Below are 21,003 nucleotides of genomic sequence, written 5' to 3'. Positions count from 1 at the left end.
GCATCTCCCTGCACAACCCTGGGCTTTGGGTTTAGTTCATAACCCAAGATTAAGAGCAGAAGTGAACCCTGCAAAGCTTCATCAGTTTCCTCTCAAGGGAAGGGCTTCATGTTGGGGTCAGTATGGCAGAAAAGTTGATCCCTGTTATTGCAGAGATAACTCTTTGTGGGAGTGGAGTGGAGGGAAGAATCTGGCACTTACATTGTTTTTGTTCCCTTTTCATGTCTTTTTTTTCAGTATGGAAAAGTAAAAAGGAAAGGTATTTTATTTGCCACCAGACCATAAACAAAGAAATATGGACCTCTATCAGTTATATTGCATATATCATATTTATTCTGACATTATCCCCCTTTAGCCTTACAATGGAGCCTCAATATATTTTAAGGAAGTGGATATATTTTGGGTTGACCTCCTCAACAGATTCCCCTTTGGATCCTGGATTGCCCTTTGCAGTGGGGAGTGGGAGTTTCGTGCTGTCATTGATCCACATCTTTCCGATGTCCAGCATGTAAAGCAGGAGCCCTATATATTTGGGGGAAGCAAAGGGCAGGCACACTTGTAAATCTGCTTTTGCATCAGCAGGACATCTGTCAGGAGTGCCATCCTGCTGCCCCAGCCATGCTTTGCCAGATGCCAGTCTCTCATACGCAATAGGGGGTAGGAGCTGTGGGGAGGTAAGGGGGAAGCTGGGATAGGGGGAATCACAACTACTCTTTGTGCAATGCCGTAAGAGCCACCAACCATTCCAAGGTCACACCATGGAAGGCAACACCCTCCAGCCCTCCAAGTTCTGTTAGGTTCTGGAGAACCAGTAGCAGAAATTTTGAGCAGTTTGGAGAACTGGTAGCGGAAAATTTGAATAGTTCAGAGAACCGGAAAATGCTACCTCTGGCTGGCCCCAGAATGGGGAGGGAATGGGGATTTTGCAGTAGCCTTCCCCTGCCACGCCCGCCATGCCACGCCATGCCCACCAAGCCACGCCCACAGAACCGGTAGTAAAAAAAAAATGAATTTCACCACTGCCTCAAGCCAGGGACTGTTACCAAAACAATTTGTTTGAATGAAATTGTCAATTTTGCAAGGACTTTGGCCGAAGCCATGTTTACTTTTGCTTCGTTTCTTAGTTGCCGCTTGTTGGGGGGAGGGCGGAGTTAGAATGGACTGGAATGTGGTGCCCTAATCCGCTAGGCAAAACATCGACAAGAAGCAGGGTGTGAGAACCAAGGTGATGGCAACGAACATCTGCTGAGACTAAGGGGGAAGCTACTACTGGATTGATTGATTAACTTGACCCAGGATACCTGAGGGGATGGGAAGTTTCTATTCTTTTTATTACTCTGAAGCATGGGAAATACTCAGAGCTAGCTTCAGCTTTCTAAGTGCCAATGTGATGTACTCAATAAAAGGTCTTTCAAACCTGAATGGAGCTTCTGAGTCCTGATTGAATCGGGTTCATTGCTCGGAACTGTGATAGTAATTGGACAAGTTGGAGATAACCAGGGGAAAGGTGGGGATAAGGGAGGAGTTAACCGGATGCTTTGGGCACGAAAGTTCAGATTTGGTTTTGCTACCCTGTAACCCAGGAGTGCCCAAACTTGGGAACTTTAAGACTTGTGGACTTCAACTCCCAGAATTCCCCAGCCAGCTGGCTGGGGAATTCTGGGAGTTGAAGTCCACAAGTCTTAAAGTTCCCAAGTTTGGACACCCCTGCTGTAACCACTTGGCTTTGGTAAAGTGTACTTTTCTTAACAATGGCTTCCAGAGTCTTCTTTTCCTAACTGACCAAGTTGGGACAACTGACAACAACAATGCCTGAATAGCCCAGCCCAGGAGGAGGTTATCTTTTGGTCTCACACCAAGATGAGAGCCTTTGATTCAATGGCAGCCTGGCCATTGAGAATCCAAGACAGAGTAGCAGAGTGATGGCCTTCCTTATTTCTATCCTTTGGAGCTACAGATGAGCTGGCCTGAACCTCTCTAGAAGACCAGGGAGGAGGCCTGACCCGAGATCTTCCCTTGGGGTTCAAAGGAAGTTTGGGAAGCCAGCAAGGATGCAGATCTCCAGAAAGACATAGTGGAAGACAGGGTACTTCACACAGACCCTTTGACCACCTTGTGGCTGAAGAAGTGCAGAAATGCCACTCTTCTGCGAGAAAGTTCTTCTGCGAAAGGAACTGAAAAAGTAAAGTCTCTTAAAATTGAATGGAAGTGATAGAAGAAGAACAGGACAATATATTTACGCATCATAACTTGGATCTAAAGTAGATATTGAACGCTTTCCATTGCAAAAGGGCCAGTGCCAAATTAGTGGGTTGAAACTGGGGAAATCAGTTCAGGCTATTCTATTCTTTTAGGTCTAGGCATTGCTTCCTTTAAGGGAGTCAAAGTTGTGTAACCGCTACACAACTTTGACTCCCTTAAAGGAAGCAATGCCCAAGTAGTGAATTCAGATTAGGAGTTTCCATTACCAGGGATAAAAGCTGTTTGAGTAACTTTGAGCTGATCGTTGACACCCAGCTGGATGAAATAGAATTATGTACAGAAAGTATGGAGGGGGTGCAGTTTACTTCCTTAGTTGATAAAAGAACTGGGATTAACTGGATATATCAATAGGAATATATCTAACAAAATAAACACTCTTCCCTCTATCCTGGCTCTCACAACTGGATCATTTTAAAAAAAATCACAGCCATAACCACTTGGGTGATACATCCCCACTTAGCAACAGAAATTTTGAGCTCAATTGTGGTCGTAAGTTGAGGACTATCTTTACTGATTATTAATGGTTTTTTGGGATGCAGTTTTGAAATCATCCCCCTTTTGGTGATGTGTCTGCTGCAGGACTGATTTTTGTAAAAAAATATATATCTTTGCTTGTGTTGTTTCTAATTTGTTCTCTCCCTTTGCCCTGGCACAGAATGATAGAACGTTTTCTAGAACCCAGTATTTTATAAAATTGAATAATATCCCTGCTTATGTTGATGGAGCGATAGCTGAGAACTCCATCCAGTAAGGGAGAGATTTGCCTCTGGCTTCCCCCAGGATAACACCACTCTAAGCTACCAGCTTGTTTTTCTCTCCCCACTTAAAAAAAGGGGGAGAAGGGGAGGAAAGCATTTGCAGCGAACTAAGAAGATGGTTCTTCTCTTGGGTGGCTGCATATTTTAGCATCAACACAAAGCCTTTGAAATTTCTGGAAGTCATCAAAGATACTCATTTCTTCCACAGCTCTGCAATTCTGGTTTGACTGTAAAGCCACCATGGTCTCAACGCACTGAAATGCAAAGCCGTTGCTGGAACTGAGCCTAACATCTAAACATCTAAACATTTTCGGCTGTGCAAATACTCAGTTCCCAGATTCCATGAGATTGGATTGCTGGACGGAACTGTAGGCCTTTTCCAAACTGATTTGGAAGATTGGATTAAATCCAGTGGGCACAATTTCCTGAATTGGTTTAAATCATCAAACTGAATTCACATCCAAGTGGAATCAAGGATTTGAAGGAGATTAAATCTGATCTCCATCAACCAAATTAGTTTCCTCCCTTTGTACCGTTCCTTCTTCCTTTTGCCTTATGGCACACCTGGTTCTGGGGGGGATGAACCCTTCTGGAGCCTCAGAACTTGACCGCACCTTTTTTCTTCTTTTGCTAGAGTAGGTTCAAGCTTTATCCTCTTACTTTGAAAAGCAGGAAGGTTATTAATTCTATTTTTCTTCAAATACATTGACAGATAGGAGACAGTTAATCTCTAGCAATTTAGGACAAGTTGCTGTGAATGCCATGTGGGGCTGAAGGAATCCAAAAATACTTGGAAAGCATTGTCAAATCAAGAGCTTAGAAAGTTTTTTTAAAAGCTGCTCAAATTATTCCAATTTTTGACACACACACACACACCCCAAATGGGAGAGCAAGGGGGCTGCAGCTGAACAGGTTTAACCAGATCCTGGCCAGTGCAGCTCCTCTGGTTATGCCTGCAGGCTAGAATATGGAATTGAACTGGTTGGTTTACAAGAGTCATGAAGAAGGCCAGACAAGGAAGAATGGATGGAAACTGAGCAAGGAGAGATTCAACCTGGAAATAAGGATGAATTTTCTGACAGTGAGAACAATCAACCCATGGAACAGAAGTTGCCTTTGGAAGTTGTGGGAGCTTCATCACTGGAGGCTTTCAAGAAGAGACTGGACAGCCATTTGTCAGAAATGGTGTAGGGTCTCTTGGGGAGAGGGTTGGACTAGATGACCTATAAGGTCCCTTCCAACTCTGTTAACCTGTTAAAGAGAAGGATCTGATTAAGGAGAGATCAAGGAGAGATTGAACCTGGAAGTGAGGAGGAATTTTCCGACAGTGAGAAGAATCAACCCATGGAACAGAAGTTGCCTTTGGAAGTTGTGGGAGCTTCATCACTGGAGGCTTTCAAGAAGAGACTGGACTGCCATATGTCAGAAATGGTGTAGGGTCTCCTGCTTGGGCCATGGGTTGGACTAGATGACCTACAAGATCCCTTCCAACTCTGTTCATCTGTTAATCTGGTGCTTCTCTTAGCCAGACATTGGCTGCAGATCCCGGAATGGGACAACTCTCCATGGCCAGCTCACCACAAGATAACTTGCTGTAGGACAGTTCAAACATTCTCTTTAATTATTTAAAATAATTTTCAAAATATTTTAATTTTTGTTATTCACATTTCATTTTGTCCTTCCTTTAGCACTCTTCTTTAATCATTCTTTTCAACTATTTCTTCAATATCAGTGTAACTTTTGTGCCACAGTGAGTTGGCCATGGCAAGTTTTCCCATGGCAAGTTTTCCCATGGCAAGTTTTCCCATGGCAAGTTTTCCCATGGCAAGTTGGCTGTGGTGAGTTACCCATGGTGAGCTGCCTGCCTGATCCCTGGAAATCCATTTTGGACAAACCAACTAAATGCAACTTCTCTTCTCCATTGCTTAGAAAAGGATGGGCATCGGTGGCTTTAAAGGGGCACTTTGTGGAAGGTGAAGTGAAAGAAAGCTCTCTTACAATGTTTCTCAGAAAAGGTGAAATTCTTTTGGGTAGAACACTCTTCCCTTTAGATCTGGTAGGCTGCTTCCTTCACAGTCTTCAAAAAAGTCACCATTCGAGATCCCAAGAAAGGTTGGGTGAATTTCTCCTGCAGAGAAATTCTCCATCCTGTCTCTCTGCCCACACATTTGAAGGGGAGTTTCAAAAGGTATTTGCTCCCTGCTCTGCAAATTACTCTATTCCTCCCTTCCCTCTGATATGACAGGAGTGCCATGAAACAGGCTCCACGGAAGACCACAAGTGAAAGGGAACATCTTGTTTCAGTTGGTGTAGAGATTGTTCCAGCTTCATGTCAACTAAGCCAGTCCATTGATTCATCAACAAAATTGCACAAGGTTCAAAAGACTAGAAGAAGGTAATAGAAAACTAGCATTTTGGATCCCAATGAGTTTATAAATGTGTAAGAACTTACATGAGAATCAAACAGTGTCCATTTCTGAAGCCAAAACTTCATAGGACTCTTAAGAAATCTCTGTAAAAAAAATCTGATTTGCATTAAGACGCCTTAGCTTGTCTTGTTAGAGAACTAAAACGTTTGTTTTTTCCTACAAAATAACTGCTTTCCAAATGTGTAACCTCATTAGGAGATAATCTATAAACAAGTAATCCAATTTATGTGCATGTTTAGGTACAAGCATTATAAGTAAGCCTATATATTATATAAATAAATTTATACTCCTTTGTTCGCAATCCTGTAACCAAACAAAATCCATTTTCTTTTTTATAGCATTATTCTTATTACCAAAAAATGCTACAACTCTTTAGATTTTTCTTCCTTTGAAAATGATACCATAATCTCTTCTTTATTTCATCCTCAATTACTAAATGGATGAAAGTTTATTCTGGTTCTCTGATCTTTTATAGCATTTCCCCTTGCTCTTAAAAAGTGAACATGAAGTTGTGCTCAGAAATTATCTAAAAGAATCTAAGCACATTAAAACATTAAGCCCCCTGGTTAGATGAATCTAAACCTTGCTCAACAGTAGTAACTGTGAAAGGGATCTTGGAGTCCTAGTGGACAACCATTTAAATATGAGCCAGCCGTGTGCAGCAGCTGCCAAAAAAGCCAACACAGTTCTAGGCTGCATCAACAGAGGGAGAGAATCAAGATCAGGGGAAGTGTTAATACCACTTTATAATGCCTTGGTAAAGCCACACTTGGAATACTGCATTCAGTTTTGGTCACTACGATATTTATTTATTTATTATTTATTTATTAGCGTTTATATACCGCCCCCTCTCCCGAAAGGGACTCGGGGCTGTGTACAGTCCGTATCAAAATACAATTAAAACATAGTGATAACTACATAAATACATGTGAAGAGGAGGATAAAATATGCCAAACTGTACAGCTAGATAAATAAATCGATACAAAAATTTAAAATCCCAATATCATATCAAATTTAAAACACTATCCCTCTAAAAACCAGTAAGAATGTGTATGCCAGGAGGTAGACGTTACAAATTATGCCAGACCAGCCAGTCGGAACAGGTGTGTCTTCAGTTTCTGTCGGAAGGAGCGGAGGTCAGTAGTGGTTCTAATGTCAGGGGGGAGGTCATTCCAGAGGGTTGGGCCCATCACAGAGAAGGCCCTACTCCTCGGTGTCGCCCATTGGCATTGCCTCGTGGACGGCACCAGGAGAAGGCCCTCCCTGTGAGAGCGAATTGGCCGCAGGGATGTATGTGGGAGGATGCGATCCCGCAGGTAACTAGGCCCTTATGCCATGGAGCGCTTTAAGGATGGTGATCAAAACCTTGAAACGCACCCGAAAGACTACAGGCAGCCAGTGCAGCTCGCGCAGGAGAGGTGTTACGTGGGAGTACCTAGTACTCCCCATGACTACCCGCGCTGCTGCGTTCTGGACTAGCTGCAGTCTTCGGGCGCGTCCCAAGGGAAGCCCCATGTAGAGAGCGTTACAGTAGTCCAGGCGAGACGTCACCAGTGCATGAGTGACTGTGCGTAGGGCGTCACGGTCCAGAAGGGGGCGCAATTGGCGCACCAGGCAAACCTGGTGGAACGCCCCCCTTGCCACGGCTGCCACATGATCATCCATTGACAGCCGGGCATCTAGGAGGACGCCCAAATTGCGCGCCCGTTCCACAGGGGGCAATTGTTCACCCCCTATGGCCAGTGATGGAATCAGCTGGCTGAACCGAGGTGCCGGTAGCCACAGCCACTCAGTCTTGGAGGGGTTGAGTTTGAGTCTGTTGTCCCCCATCCAGACCCCGACGGCTTCCAAACACCGGGACATCACTTCGACAGCCTCGTTGGGGTGGCTTGGGGTTGAGATGTACAACTGAGTATCATCAGCGTACAGATGGTACTCAACCCCAAAACCACGGATGATCTCACCCAGCGGCTTCACATATGCGTTGAACAAAAGGGGCGAGAGGACCGACCCCTGCGGCACCCCACAAGAGAGTGGCCTCGGGGTCGACCTCTGCCCCCCAGTCAACACACATTGCATCTGGCCGGAGAGGTAGGAGCCGAACCACCGTAAAACGGTGCCTCCGACTCCCATCCCCTCCAGCCGGCGCAATAGGATACCATGGTCGATGGTATCAAAAGCCGCTGAGAGGTCTAATAGGACCAGGATAGAGGAGCAACCTCTATCTCTGGCCCTCCAGAGATCATCCACCAACGCGACCAAGGCTGTCTCGGTGCTGTGCCCGGGTCGGAAGCCGGACTGGCGTGGGTCTAGATATACGGATTCGTCGAGGCGACGTGGAAATTGCTGCGCCACCACATTCTCAACAACCTTCGCTAAAAAGGGGAGGTTGGAGACTGGACGGTAATTAGCTAGCTCCGTTGGGTCAAGTGAAGGCCTCTTGAGCAGGGGCCTCACCACCGCCTCTTTCAAGGCAGTCGGTAAGGAACCCTCACTCAATGAGGCGTTCACCAGGCCCAGAAGCCAGCCTCGCGTCACCTCCCAGGATGCCAGTACCAACCAGGAGGGGCACGGGTCCATTGAACATGTGGTGGGTCGCAGCCGTCCACGCAACCCGTCTAAATCCTCGGGGGCAACAGAGTCAAACTCCTCCCAGAGTGGGCTCACAAGACTCACTGATGACGGCTCGTCCGGTCCACTGGGGGGGGGGGCATCCGCTCCGGATCTGAGCGACTTTGTCCTGCAGATATTCCCCAAACTCCTCTGCTCTTCCCTGCAAGGGTGCCCCCCGCGTCCCCTGCGACAGGAGAGAGCGGATCACCCTAAACAGGGCGGCAGGGCGGTTATCCGCAGACGCAATGAGAGCGGCGCAATGTCTACGTTTGGCCATTCTCAATGCCACAAGGTAGGTCCGTAAATAGGCTCTTACCTGTGTTCGGTCAGATTCGGAGCGTGAGGACCTCCACCTGCTCTCTAGACGTCTCCTATGGCGCTTCATCACCCTAAGCTCCCCGGTGTACCAGGGAGCCCGGGTGGGTCGCTGCCGTAGGAGAGGTCGCAGAGGCGCAACCCGGTCCAAGGCCCCCGCCGTCGCCCTATTCCAGGCGTCGACTAGGTCCTCCGACCGAGCGCGGGTCAGGGCTACAGGTAAAGGCCCAAGTTCCATCTGGAACCTATCCGGTTCCATCAAGTGCTTGGGGTGGTACCAGCTTGAACAAACTGGTACCGCCCCAAGCACTTGATATAAAAAAGATGTGGAGACTCTAGAAAGAGAAGAGCAACAAAGACGATTAGGGAACTGGAGGCTAAAACATATGAAGAACGGTTGCAGGAACTGGGTATGTCTAGTTTAATAGAAAGAAGGACTAGGGGAGACATGATAGCAGTCTTCCCATATCTCAGGGGTTGCCACAAAGAAGAGGGAGTCAAAACTATTCTCCAAGGCACCTGAGGGTAGAACAAGAGGCAATGGGTGGAAACTAATCAAGGAGAGAAGCAACTTAAAACTGAGGAGAAACATCCTGACAGAACAATGAATCAATGGAACGACTTGCCTCCAGAAGTTGTGAATGCCCCAACACTGGAAGTTTTTAAGAAGATGTTGGATTGCCATTTGTCTGAAACGGTATAGAATTTCCTGCCTAGGCAGGGGGTTGGAGTAGAAGACCTTCCAACTCTGCTATTGTATTATTGTATTAAACATTTTTTGCATCACCTTCATCCATCTGTGTTCTGCAAATACATTCCTTCATCGTCTCCCCCATGTTAACCCTGAAAATGATAAATGTAATTATTCTGTATTTACAGTTTGGAGGTGAGGGGGCAGTTTAGCATCCTTCCACATTTTGTATACTTCAAGAAACAATCTCCTGAAACAATTTCATGAATCTCATTATATTTATATTTCATCTGATACTACAGCTCTGATATAAAAAGTCCCCTCAGACTGATTTGGATAGTGAGTGGGTTGTTGCCATTATTCAGTTGCTAAGTTGTGTTTGACTCCCCGTGACCCCATGTACCACAGCACACCAGGCCCCTCTGTACCCCACTGTCTCAGGCCCATTGCATCCATGATTCTCTAACCCAGGGTGTCCAAACTTGGAAACTTTAAGACTTGTGGACTTCAACTCCCAGAATTCCCCAGAAGCCCACAAGTCTTAAAGTTCCCAGGTTTGGACACCCCTGCTCTAACCATCTCCTCCTCTGCTTCACCTTCTCCTTTTTTGCCTTCTGTCTTTTAGTATTTGAGTATTTGAGCTTCAGCTTCAGGATCTTCCAAACAGAGTTATGGTTGATTTCCTTTAGGATTGACTGATTTGATTTCCTTGCAGTCCAATAGCTCAATCTGAAAGAAACAGTTCTTCAGCACTCAGCCTTCCTTAAAGTCCCAACTCTCACAGCCCTGCATTGCTACTGGGAAAACTGTAGTTTTGACTCTACGGACTTTGTTGGCAAGGTGATGTCTCTGCTTTTTAATATGTTGTTTAGGTTTGCCATAGTTTTCCTCCCCGGGAGCAAGCGTCTTTTAATTTCGTGGCTGCAGTTGCCATCCGCAGTGATCAGGGAGCCTAAGAAAATAAAATTTGGCACTACTTCTATTTCTTCCTCTTCTATTAGCCAGGAAGTGACGGGACCAGATGCCATGATCCTAGTTGAATTTCAAGCCAACTTTTGCATTCTCTTCTTTTACCCTCATCAAAAGGCTCCAATATATATTTAGTTCCTCTTCCCTTTCTGCCATTAGAATGGTATCATCTGCATATTGGAGATGGTTGATATTGCTCCTGGCAATTTTAATTCCAGTGAGCATTTGCCGGTATGCAAACAGCATGACTCCTAAACATAGAAATATAAGGACAGATAATAAGGAATCTGTCCTTATCCACATAAATAATCTTTTGAGCCTGATTCTGAGAATCTAGGGCTAGTTAATAACCACCGAGGAAACCAAAGTTATGTGACCTCTTCTTAGATCATAATGTTTGACATCACATATTGTATGAAAGTAAATAGATTTCTACCCATTTCCATGATCAGAGATGCCAATCTGTTGCATACATTCCATTTCCATACATTTGAATGGTTCATATATTCAATTCTTTGAAATCTGCACTGGTCTTGTATGCATAGGAAATGAGAAAGAGTCAAAGAAACATTTCTTTCAAGTCTGGAGGTGATTCCTAAGAGTACTATAGGTGGCAAAAACTGGACAGCTGCATAAAGGCTGCTCTTTTGAGGTGATAACCAGCAACTCATATTCTTTCAGTGTGCAAGTTGAGCAGGTAATGGGTTAAGAAAAAACAACAATTATCCTTTGCAAGATTAATAGATTTAGAAGGAAAGAAAGAGAACAGAGAAGACCAAAGATCAAAGAGATTTACTGGAAAGGCTTTGGAAAACCTATGAATTCCTACTAGAATCAGGCCCAGCTGTCCATATAATCACTGAGAAACAAAACAAACACACTGAGACTTGTATTTTTTGGAGTATAAGACTCACCAGATTTTGAAGAGATAAGTTTTAAAAAAGTTTTTGCACTCTGCAGAGCTCCCAAACCCTTTGCACGCCTCATTTCTTGTGAAAAACAGGGCATACAGAGAGTTTGAGGGGCCTGCAAAGTGCTCCTGGAGGCTGGGGGGGGGGGGGGCAAAAACGAGCAAAAAATGGGCCCATTTTTGGCCCCCCAAAAGGGCATGCATAGCCTTTAGGAGGCTTGTAGAGCAGTGTTTCTCAAACTTGGCGACTTTAAGTCCTGTGGACTTCAACTCCCAGAATCCCCCAGCCAGGACTTAAAGTCGCCAAGTTTGAGAAACACTGTAGAGTGTGGCTGGGGGGAAACCAGCAAAAATTGGCCCGTTTTTCACTGGTTTCTCCCCAGCCCCCAGGAGCCCTCTAGAAGCCTCCCAAACCCTCTGCACGTCCATTTTTGTGAAGGGGGCAGGGTTTCCGGAGGCCAAAAATGCTGTATTCAGCGTATAAGACACACCCAGATTTTCACCCTCTTTTTTGGGGAGGAAAAAGATGCATCTTGTACTCTGAAAAATATGGTAATTAACCTCCGTGGGGGGGGGGGGCAGATGAAACAGGATAGATGCTTAATGTATCTCACTGTACTCTGACCGATTGCTATTTTATTCTTCTATATCCAAGTTGCAGTAGTATCCACAACAAACAACATTGATGCCAAAATGATGACCTCAGTGGTGACTTTACAAATAATTATTATTGTAGCTATTACATTTTTGCCTTTTGCCATCTGGAGCAAGTATATACTGTACATTGTATGATGGTATTGTCTCATATGTCTTGTCCTTTGACGGCCTCACAGCTCATGTCCCCCCCACCCCCTTTGCAGACACCCATGTCAAACTGTTAACCCAACACTATTACTGCACACCAGAAAGTAGTTATTCTGAGCCATCCTCCATTGGGATATTGGAATAAGTGTTGGCCAAACTTTACTGGTCTGGATTTGGAAAATTGGTGTGGGATGAGAACTACGCTTCAGATAAGTCTGCTCAAAAATGTCAAGATGGCAGCCACAAAGTTGAAATTGTACCCATAAAAAATAGACACTGTTTTGATCACATTGTTGTTACAGCCTGCAAATTCCCTGTGATAAATTCTCGGAGCTTTTTCCAAATGTATTCAGAACATTACTTGATGACACACTGAGTCACAGTTTGCTTAGCTATGATTTATTGAATTCAGTAGAATTGTCCTTGCACACCTTATGCTGAGCCCTTAAACATAGTTTGCAATCCAATTTGGTTTGGATGGCCAGTGAAGCTGGCCAGTATGCTGTTGAAATATCTCTCCCTCACTCAGCAGGGACTTCACCTGAAGGAAACCTGGATTCTTAGTGATCAGCAGTCAATATCCAGATGAGAAGAGACTAAAACCAAGATTAATAGTAGACTAACATTCAAGAAGCAAAGAATGCCCCAATCAAGGAACCACCAAGTCCACACCAACCATCATTGACAGGACAAGCCACTAGTATATAAAATGAGAGTAAACCCGACTCTCTTACTACTGATGATGATGTTACCTAGTTTGGTAATGAAGCATCTGCAAGAAAAGCAGGGACTCCACAACTCACCCCGAGCTATAAATATTCTCTTCTACCTTAGTGATCTGCTAGCCTCTTTCAGCATCTTTCTGGATGAAGAACAGAATCTAAATGATGATGGATGAAAATACGAGAGGAAAAGAAATGTGTAATGTGTTCAAAGAGAAGAATTAACCATTCTCCTTTTTTGTAAATTAATTACCAAGAGATTAAAACTATGTCTGTGCATTCATCTGAAAAACAAATGTGAGCTGCCTGAATGTGCCTCCATTAATTATACGTCTATTGAAAAAGAAGAATGAAAATAATTAAAAGGAAAGAAAAAAGGAAAGAACGCGTGGCACTGAAAATGAAAATTGCAAAATGAAAAGAAAACGATGTTTCCACAGTACAGCTCCATAGTTAAAATGTATATGTGAAGGGGTTTACTGTTATAGGAAATCTAAATGTGTCAAATGATCTAAGTCAGTCAAGAATTGGACTTCAATATTTTTATCTATTTTATTCCCTGCATTTTGGAAAACCACTAATTGGAAGGGCTGATCACTGATCCGTGTTTAGGAAGGCCCGGTTTACATCCGTCTTTGAGCCTCTTGTTTGCACTTTCTCCTCAGGAACACGAGGCCTAATTTATAGCCTGAGGGAGAATATTTGTGAATATTTTATTCTGTCGAAGTGACTGCTAGAAAGTTACATTAGTTAAGGATGCTCAAAATTTTGCAGGCTGTGCCTAGATCAGCTCACTCATTACAGCTTCCCTGTTTTTCTTTCGACTTCTTTGTAGAAGAAGTTTCATGGCAAGAGCAGCACGCGGTGCCTTGATTATAGAAGTCTGCTTTGAATGTTGTAAGAAATGTATTTGTGCTGAATCTGTTTTGGAGAACGGCTTGTTTGAAAATAATGTTCCACTTCGTGAAATATACAGTATGAGTCCACTGCAGAGTGAAATCTTCAAAAATGCTCTTCTAATGAAATTCTGGTCTTTTTAATTTGGAGCTTTTATCTGGATTACGGCACGATCGATGTTTTTTTCCTGAACTTTCTCTCTGTTGTTCCATTTGATGAAAGAGAGTTGCTTTCCGAATTTCATGCAAAAAAGTTGAGAATTTGGAAAAAGTCCTCCTTCCACAGTGAATTACATCCTTGCACTTTTGCAGAATGTATTCACAGTTGCCGAAAGGATTGTGTGTGTATTCCACCTTGAATTATGGAAGTATGGACCGTGGAATTTCCTTGTAGCATACTTTTGAAATAAGCGAAAAATAAACCCGAGGCATGAGCTAATAAAAAACATTTTAATATAAAAGAAAGTAAAAATACAAACTTGCTAACTGAATTAATCACATTTTAAGCTCTGTGCCTACCTCCCTTGCAGTGACGTGCGGTGAGGTTTATGGCTGGTGAGGCTGGTGACGTCATCAGGAAGGCGGGGAATGGGACCACGTGTGCTGGAGGCTGAGGCTGCCTCAGCCTCCAGCACATGTGATCCCATTCCCCACCTTCCTGAGCGCGCTCCGCTGGCTCGCGCTCCGCGATCCCCAACAGCAGCTGCTTTTCAGTGCTTTTCTGTGCGTCTGGCGTTTAGGACATCCGGCTATCTACCTAAATGTCAGACGCACAGAAAAGCACTGAAAAGCACTTCGCCTCCAAGCCACTTCGTCTTGATGATGTCGCCGACGTCGCTGCTGGGCGCAGCCGGACGGAGGTAACCAGAGTGGAGCCGAGGGGTCCGGGTGGACGAAAGAGTGAGCGAGCGAGCGATGGAGGATCAGGCAGTCTGATCCTTGGTCGCTCGTCTGCCGGACTGCCTCGGCGCCACTCTGGCTACCTCCGTCTGTCCGTGCATGGCAGCTGCGGCAACGTCATCAAGCCCCTGCCACTTCTGGACGTCTATTGCAGTCACGAGGAGCGCGCAAAGTACAGCAGAGGCAGGAAGGTTATTGGCGCTTCCGAGAACCCTCCTGCCTCCGCCGGTTGCCCAGCTGGCACCGCCCCGCGCGCGCTCTTCCTCCTCCCTCCTCTTCGTCTTATATATATGAAACTCCCTCGTGGATATTATTATTATATATTATTATTTCATGATGAGAGGTGAGGCTCTGCCTCCCCTGCCTCCCCTGACCGCACGTCCCTGCTCCCTTGGCAGGTGAACAAAAGATCAGAAATGAAAGTTAAGAAGGAGTGTGTGACCTGCGCAGTAAATCATTGCAGATAAGAAACCGTTCAGTCTATCGTATAATTCAAAATGCAGGTACAGCTGGCAAACCAAAATAAACGCAGTGACAGTGTGAAGTAAGGCTCACCCATTAAAAGGGACTGTGAGGAGATTCAAGACTGACTTCCGTTCACTGAAGCCATCAAGATGGCACCAGACAAATGTGGACCATTAGTGGCCATCAAGATGGTCCCAAAGCTGGTTAGCTGCTCTGGAGCACAGAAAGTTGTAGTAGAGGAATTCTTTCTCAGGACCGACTGTGGGATCCTCCTCCTTCACTCATGGAAAACTCTCCCCACCCCCACCCATCTTAACAAGTGTATGTGAATTCTCACAGTTTGCCTTTGGGTAAACTAATTTGGCCATTGCACCTTGCCTCTCTCCAAAGCAGAAATTATAGTAGCAGTCGAAGAGACATTGGGGAATTAATGTTTTGGCAAGGCTCAACCAGTCTTTTAAGAATGCAAATCCTAATTTTTTATGGAACACACACACACACACACACACACACACACACACACACTTGGAGTCTTGTAGATAATTGTTACTTTGCTCGCATGACATCAAAACCACCTGAACATCATATGCATTTATCCTTTCTATAAGGGGGCTGCAAATAAGGGGGAAAATCATACTTGAAATGTAATCAAAAGTCAAAATAAAAATGTATCAATCAATTAAAAAGCTAGGAGTACCAGGAAGGGGTTATTTGTATTCCGGTAAAAAAAAAAATGGATACCCCTTCCCTGTTTTCCCAGTTAACAGAAAACAACATCTGCCTTTTGTTAATAACAGTAATAATAAATGTTTAAATTTCTGATGCATCTACAGTTTGGTGTTAGGCATGCAATCAAGTGCCAAGCGGTTCGCATCCTGGGGGATCGTAATCTCATACCTGGCAAGCCTCCAAAGAAATGAATCTATAATACAATTAGTATAAACCCATATTTTTAGGGAAATGTAGTAATTATGTAATTTACTCAATTGGCTTTGCAGAGTGAGCAAGAGAGAGAGAAAGAGCTTCCCAATAAAACATATGAAAGCAGCCTATTTTGATCAAAATTAGAACTGAACTATCTTTGTCTGGAGCTGTTGAACATGATTTGATTTGCTGGAAAATGCAAATCACCTGAACAAAGAGATGAGTTATTTGGATGGATGTTGTCCCTAGAACTTGAGGTATAAATGACAAGACAATAAACAGAGAAATGGGGCCATATCCATTCCCCCTGAATTGCTGATGCCTACAAAGCATCTAAAAATAGATCCGTTCAAACAAGCAGAAACACTCAATTTTAAGACCAGGAAATGGGAAATACCAGCTATGTGGCCAGAGTACTGTACACGAAGAGGCGAAGTTCATTCTCAAGAAAAAGAGCCTGTCCTGGAGGCCTAACAGCCCATCTGCCTACACAGTTGGGGAATGTGGGAAGGGCCACAGTACTGATGCAAAACCATCTTCCTCCCAGGTATTTCTCTTCCATGAACTTATCACCAAAAAAGGGCTTTCCATCTAAGATCTCGGGGTCAGAAGAGAGGGATCAGCAGTGGTGGACAATACAGTAGATAGATCTCTGAAGCCCATCCTTATTTAAGTGAGTTACAACGCCTCTGGTTGCACCTGCCGTTTTGCTGTCATTAACCTCACCTATAGGGGACCTGTCAAACTAAGCTGCTTTTCCCAACTTGCCCTCCAGATATATTAGGATAAAAGAAGATCCAGCAGTTCCAAACAGATTTCGGAATCTATACAGGGCCAGCATACCAAGTGAGGGGGCAGCTTTAAATCTTTAAAAATTACATTTGAGCCCCAGCAGGATCTGTAACAAAAGCTTACGGAGTGGAGAAATTCTTTTCAGAATATGTGCCAGCCAAACAACCTTCTAGGCAACTCCATTCCATTCTTTGCTCCCTATGCAATAATCAAGCACCACTGGTGTTCCTCTTTTCGACTGCCTCCATTCTCCATGGTTCTGTCCTGCTGATGTTCCCACATGCTGAGTGACACTTTACTTTGTTTTCTGAGTGACAGAAGGACTAGCCAATAGAGAAGGAATTCGTTTGGCTGGATTCACACGGCAGGCTGACTCCTGAATCCAAATCAGTAAAATAAAATTGCTGTGTTTATGTCAGTTTTGTCCAAATGCTTTACCAGATGCTGGCTGAAGTTAAAAATCCTGCTGCAACAACATCTGGCCAACTTGCAACTATGCAACACATGTTCCCCTGGGGCCAAGGCTGATGCAATCAAGAAAAGAAGAACTAGGGGTCATATGATAGCAATGTTCCAGTATTTGAGGGGCTGACAGAAAGATGATGGGGGCTAACTGTTTACCAAAGCATCAGAAGCCAAGACAAGAACCAATAGATGGAAACTAATCAAGGAGAGAACCAACCTAGAACTAAGGAGAAACAGGGAGGACAGTTAACCAGTGGAACAGAAGTTGCCTTCAGAAGTTCTGGGTGCTCCATCACTGGAGATTTGAAAGAAGACTCTGGACAACAGTCACTTGTCTGAAATGGTATAGACCACTGATGGCTAACCTTTTTGTCTTCGTGTGCCTAAAGCGTGTACATGTGCACCCATAATGCAATGTGTGCCATGACCCGTGCTCCCCACACATACGTACCCCTCTGTGCTCCCCATGTTCCCCGCGCATGCACACGTGACCCCCACAAGCGCCCCACGCATGCACATGTGACCCCCCTCATGCGTGCTCCCTCCCAACGCATGCGCATGCAACTCCTGCATGCGCCCCACGCGGCAGGAGCTGGCCGGTGGGAGGCCTGCGCATATGCACAGTGGAGCTGAGCTGGGGCAACGGCTTGCATGCCCACAGACAGGGCTCTGCATGCCACTTGCGGCACGCACGCCATAAGTTCGCCATCACTGGTATAGAGTCTCCTGCCTGTGCATTCGGTTATTTTATGTTCTATGTTCCAAGATGTGCTGCTGAGATGGAACGTCCAGACAAGAAGCATCTAAGTCTCTCCCAGTTCTACCCCCTGGGCCCTGCTTTCTAAGCTCAAAGTTTCCCATATCTTTCTCCTCTTCCTTACTCACATGTCTTCATCTAAGTTTGCCATTATTACCCTCATGCTGTGGACCCTCCCTTTTGATTGCTTTCCAGTTTACTTTGCCAGGTGGTATAAAGCCTCCTGACTCCGGTGGCATTCGCCCGAGTGAAGGTGGGATCCCCTTGGAATTGGGAGCATTTCAATTTCATAATAAAGAAAACAAATAAGACCGAGTCAGCTGGTTAATGTCATCTCCCCTTTTCTTTGCATGCAGGTGTGCAGCAGAGATTCTGGATCCATGCATTATTTAAAAAGGGCCATTTGGCTCCCCATAGGGTATTTATGTTGCTAGGACAACCATGCTATCATTTACAAAGCCCACAGTCCTGAAAAGTGTTTTGCCATCCTCTGATGTCTTTGAGCAAGGGAAGGACAGGATTCCTAGTGTGGCCCTGATGGGGAAGTGGAGGACTCGAGAGGCAGCTAAAAGATTGAGGCCTGGATTGGTTATAAATAAATGAATAAAATGGAAGGGGCCGCCACCTGCGATGTTTCAGCGTACTGAGCATCAGATTCTGCCCAGAACAAGGACTAGTCCTGTGGTTTCCAATATTAGGCCAGGAACAGGTCCAACTAAGGAAATTGAAGCATCAAATCTCCCTTCATGGGTGCTTTGATTGTGAGCTTGAAACAGTTCCTTGCAGAATGAATTTAAAACCTTCTTATTCGCAAATGTCAAAATGGGCGCAAAAGCCCTAACGAATTAACTGTGTGGTGTGTTAGCATTTTGCTTGATCGTGCTACGCTTGGGCCTATTTAATTAAGACCCCACCTCAATGAATGCCAATTTAGAGCAAAAACATTCTGTGCAGGGGCCACCGGCGCGGTTGGTCCTGCCTGTTGGCATCTGCCCATCTCTATCCCAAAACTAACTAGTTGCTTAAACACTACTCAACCAATTTCGTTGAATGCATGATGTACAGGGACAATAAAGGCTATACTGTATTACTCCATTCACCAAAATAGCCTCTCTAGAGTTTGGTAGATGGCATAGAAACAGGCAGTTCCTCGGAGAATACTGTAGATGCAAACCATTTAGAACTGGGGTCCCAAACACCCAGGCCACAGCCCACTACCAGGCCATAGCCTGTTCGGAACTGGGTCGCAAAAGTGGCAGGTAAGTATGTGTGCAAAGCTCCATTTGTGTTTAGTGGTGGGCGCAGGTTCCTGTCGCTTGCACAAATAAAGTTGCACTTGTATGCTCAGCTGCTGCTTGTGCGGGACCATCCCCTCTCTCCCCCCACCCCATCCCACCCCTCCGGTCTGCAAACCCAGGAAGGCTGAGGCCCACTAATTTAGGACTTTCCCCCTTAAAAAGAGCTGGTTGGGTCTAGTGACACCCGACTAGACACCAAACAAGAAAGCAGGGACCGTGAGTTCTAGTTCCACCTTAGCCATCAATTCCCACTGGGTGACTTTGGGCCAGTCACTCTCTCTCTCAGTCCAATTCACCTCACAGGGTTGTTGTTGTAGTGAAAATAGGAGGAGGAAGATGTGTTGAATATGTTCACTGTTTTGAGTTATTTGTAAAAATAATAAAGGTGGGATATAAATAAGTAAGTAAGTATGTATGTAAGTAAGTAAGCAAGTAAGTATATACGTACGTACGTACGTACATACATACATACATACATACATACATACATACATACATAAAGAGTTCCTCTTAAAAATTTGATCTGTGGAGTCATGGCTGTTCTCAGCTTGATGGTTATTTGCAGATGTTTCATTACCCATCTAGGGTATATCCTCACTCTGAGGGAACAAATCCCCTGCACACTAGCCTTGATGATATTACCTAGTTGGGTCAGACGTCCCTCAATGTTTGCAGGAATTGCGTTTGGCTAGTTTAGAGAAAAGAAGGACTAGGGATGACCTGATAGCAATCTTCCAGTATTTGAGGGGCTGCCACAAAGAGGAGGAGGTCAAATTATTTTTCAAAGCTCCTGAAGACAAGACAAGAAGCAATGGCTGGAAACTAATCAAAGAGAGAAGCAACCTGGAATTAAGGAGAAACTTCCTAACAGGGAGGACAATTAACCAGTGGAACAGCTTGCCACCAGAAGTTGTTGGTTGCTTCATCACTAGGGATGTTCAAGAAGGGACTAGACAGCCATTGGACTAGAATGGTGTAGGGTCATTTGCTTGAGAAGAGGGCTGGACTAGAAGACCTCCAAGGTCCCTTCCAGCTCTATTCTTATTGGCTGATCTTCTGGCTACCACAGAAAGTACTGTGTCCTTCAGGCTGAATTTGCAGCACAGATTGAGGGAGGTGAGAATCAGCCTTTTTTTTTTAATCAGCATTTGCAAAGGTCAAATGGCTCACTCATTGATCAGCCACTGTGTAAAGGGCACCCAAGCTTGTTTCTTTCCCGGGCATCATCAGAGCATCCTCGGTGCTTCTAAGAATATGATGTATGCTTGCCAGTCTGGTCTGTGTTGCCACTGATAACAAGCATCTTCAAAGGAAAGAGAGAGAAAGGGTCTTTTGTATTAGGACTGTAAAAACACTCTAACAATTTGGTTTCTTCTTCTAATCCAGGAATGTCAAACTCAATTTCATTGAGGGCGCATCAGGATTGTGTTCAATCCAATGAGGGGGGGGAGGCGGGCATGGCCAGCTCGACGTCACTCCTGTCGGGGGAACCTGTGGTGGCCCAAGTACTCTGCCAGTGAAAACGGGCTCCCGAGTTCTGTTTTCAGCACACGCCCCTCCCAAACTCCATTGCAGGAGGCCGTGGCAGCCGAAAACAGAGCTCATGAGCCTGTTTTCTCTTCCAGAAGCACCGCGGGCTGGTCCTTCGCTGTTTCCAGGGCAGCCCTGATCTAATTACCCTGCGGGCCTTGAATTTGACACCCCTGTTCTAATCCTCTGCTGCATTCAAGAGTCACAGTGAACAAAGAAAAGAAAATCAAGCGAGGACTTTGTTTATTCCCAGTTGTTGGTTTTTTTTTTATCTGAGCAATGACAAAATACGTTCTCACATCAAGGATGGACCACAGAAGAGTTTGGTCCTTCATTTGGTTCTTTTCAGATTGTTCCTTCTGTTTCTGACCCACAGAAGCTTGCAGAAGGACAATACCGTATTTTGTGCTTTGGACCTGAAGGAGGGCTCTGAGGCTGCTCAGGCTGCCTTCTCCCCTCCTTAGCAACAGCAATTAACCCTGAAGGAAATCCCCCCCCCCCCC

The 21,003-nt window shown here is 44.9% G+C and overlaps 1 protein-coding gene across 8 annotated transcripts in view; it reads left to right on the top strand.

Moving 5' to 3' along the window:
* Positions 1 to 21,003, top strand: part of CHST8 (carbohydrate sulfotransferase 8) — a 308,323-nt gene that overhangs the window by 154,060 nt on the left and 133,260 nt on the right. The gene's annotated exons all lie outside the window — the stretch shown is intronic.

The sequence above is a fragment of the Natrix helvetica genome, assembly GCF_964273705.1.
Source record: "Natrix helvetica genome assembly, chromosome: 10".
Lineage (NCBI taxonomy): Eukaryota > Metazoa > Chordata > Lepidosauria > Squamata > Natricidae > Natrix > Natrix helvetica.
This window is presented reverse-complemented; position numbering and strand designations above follow the sequence as displayed.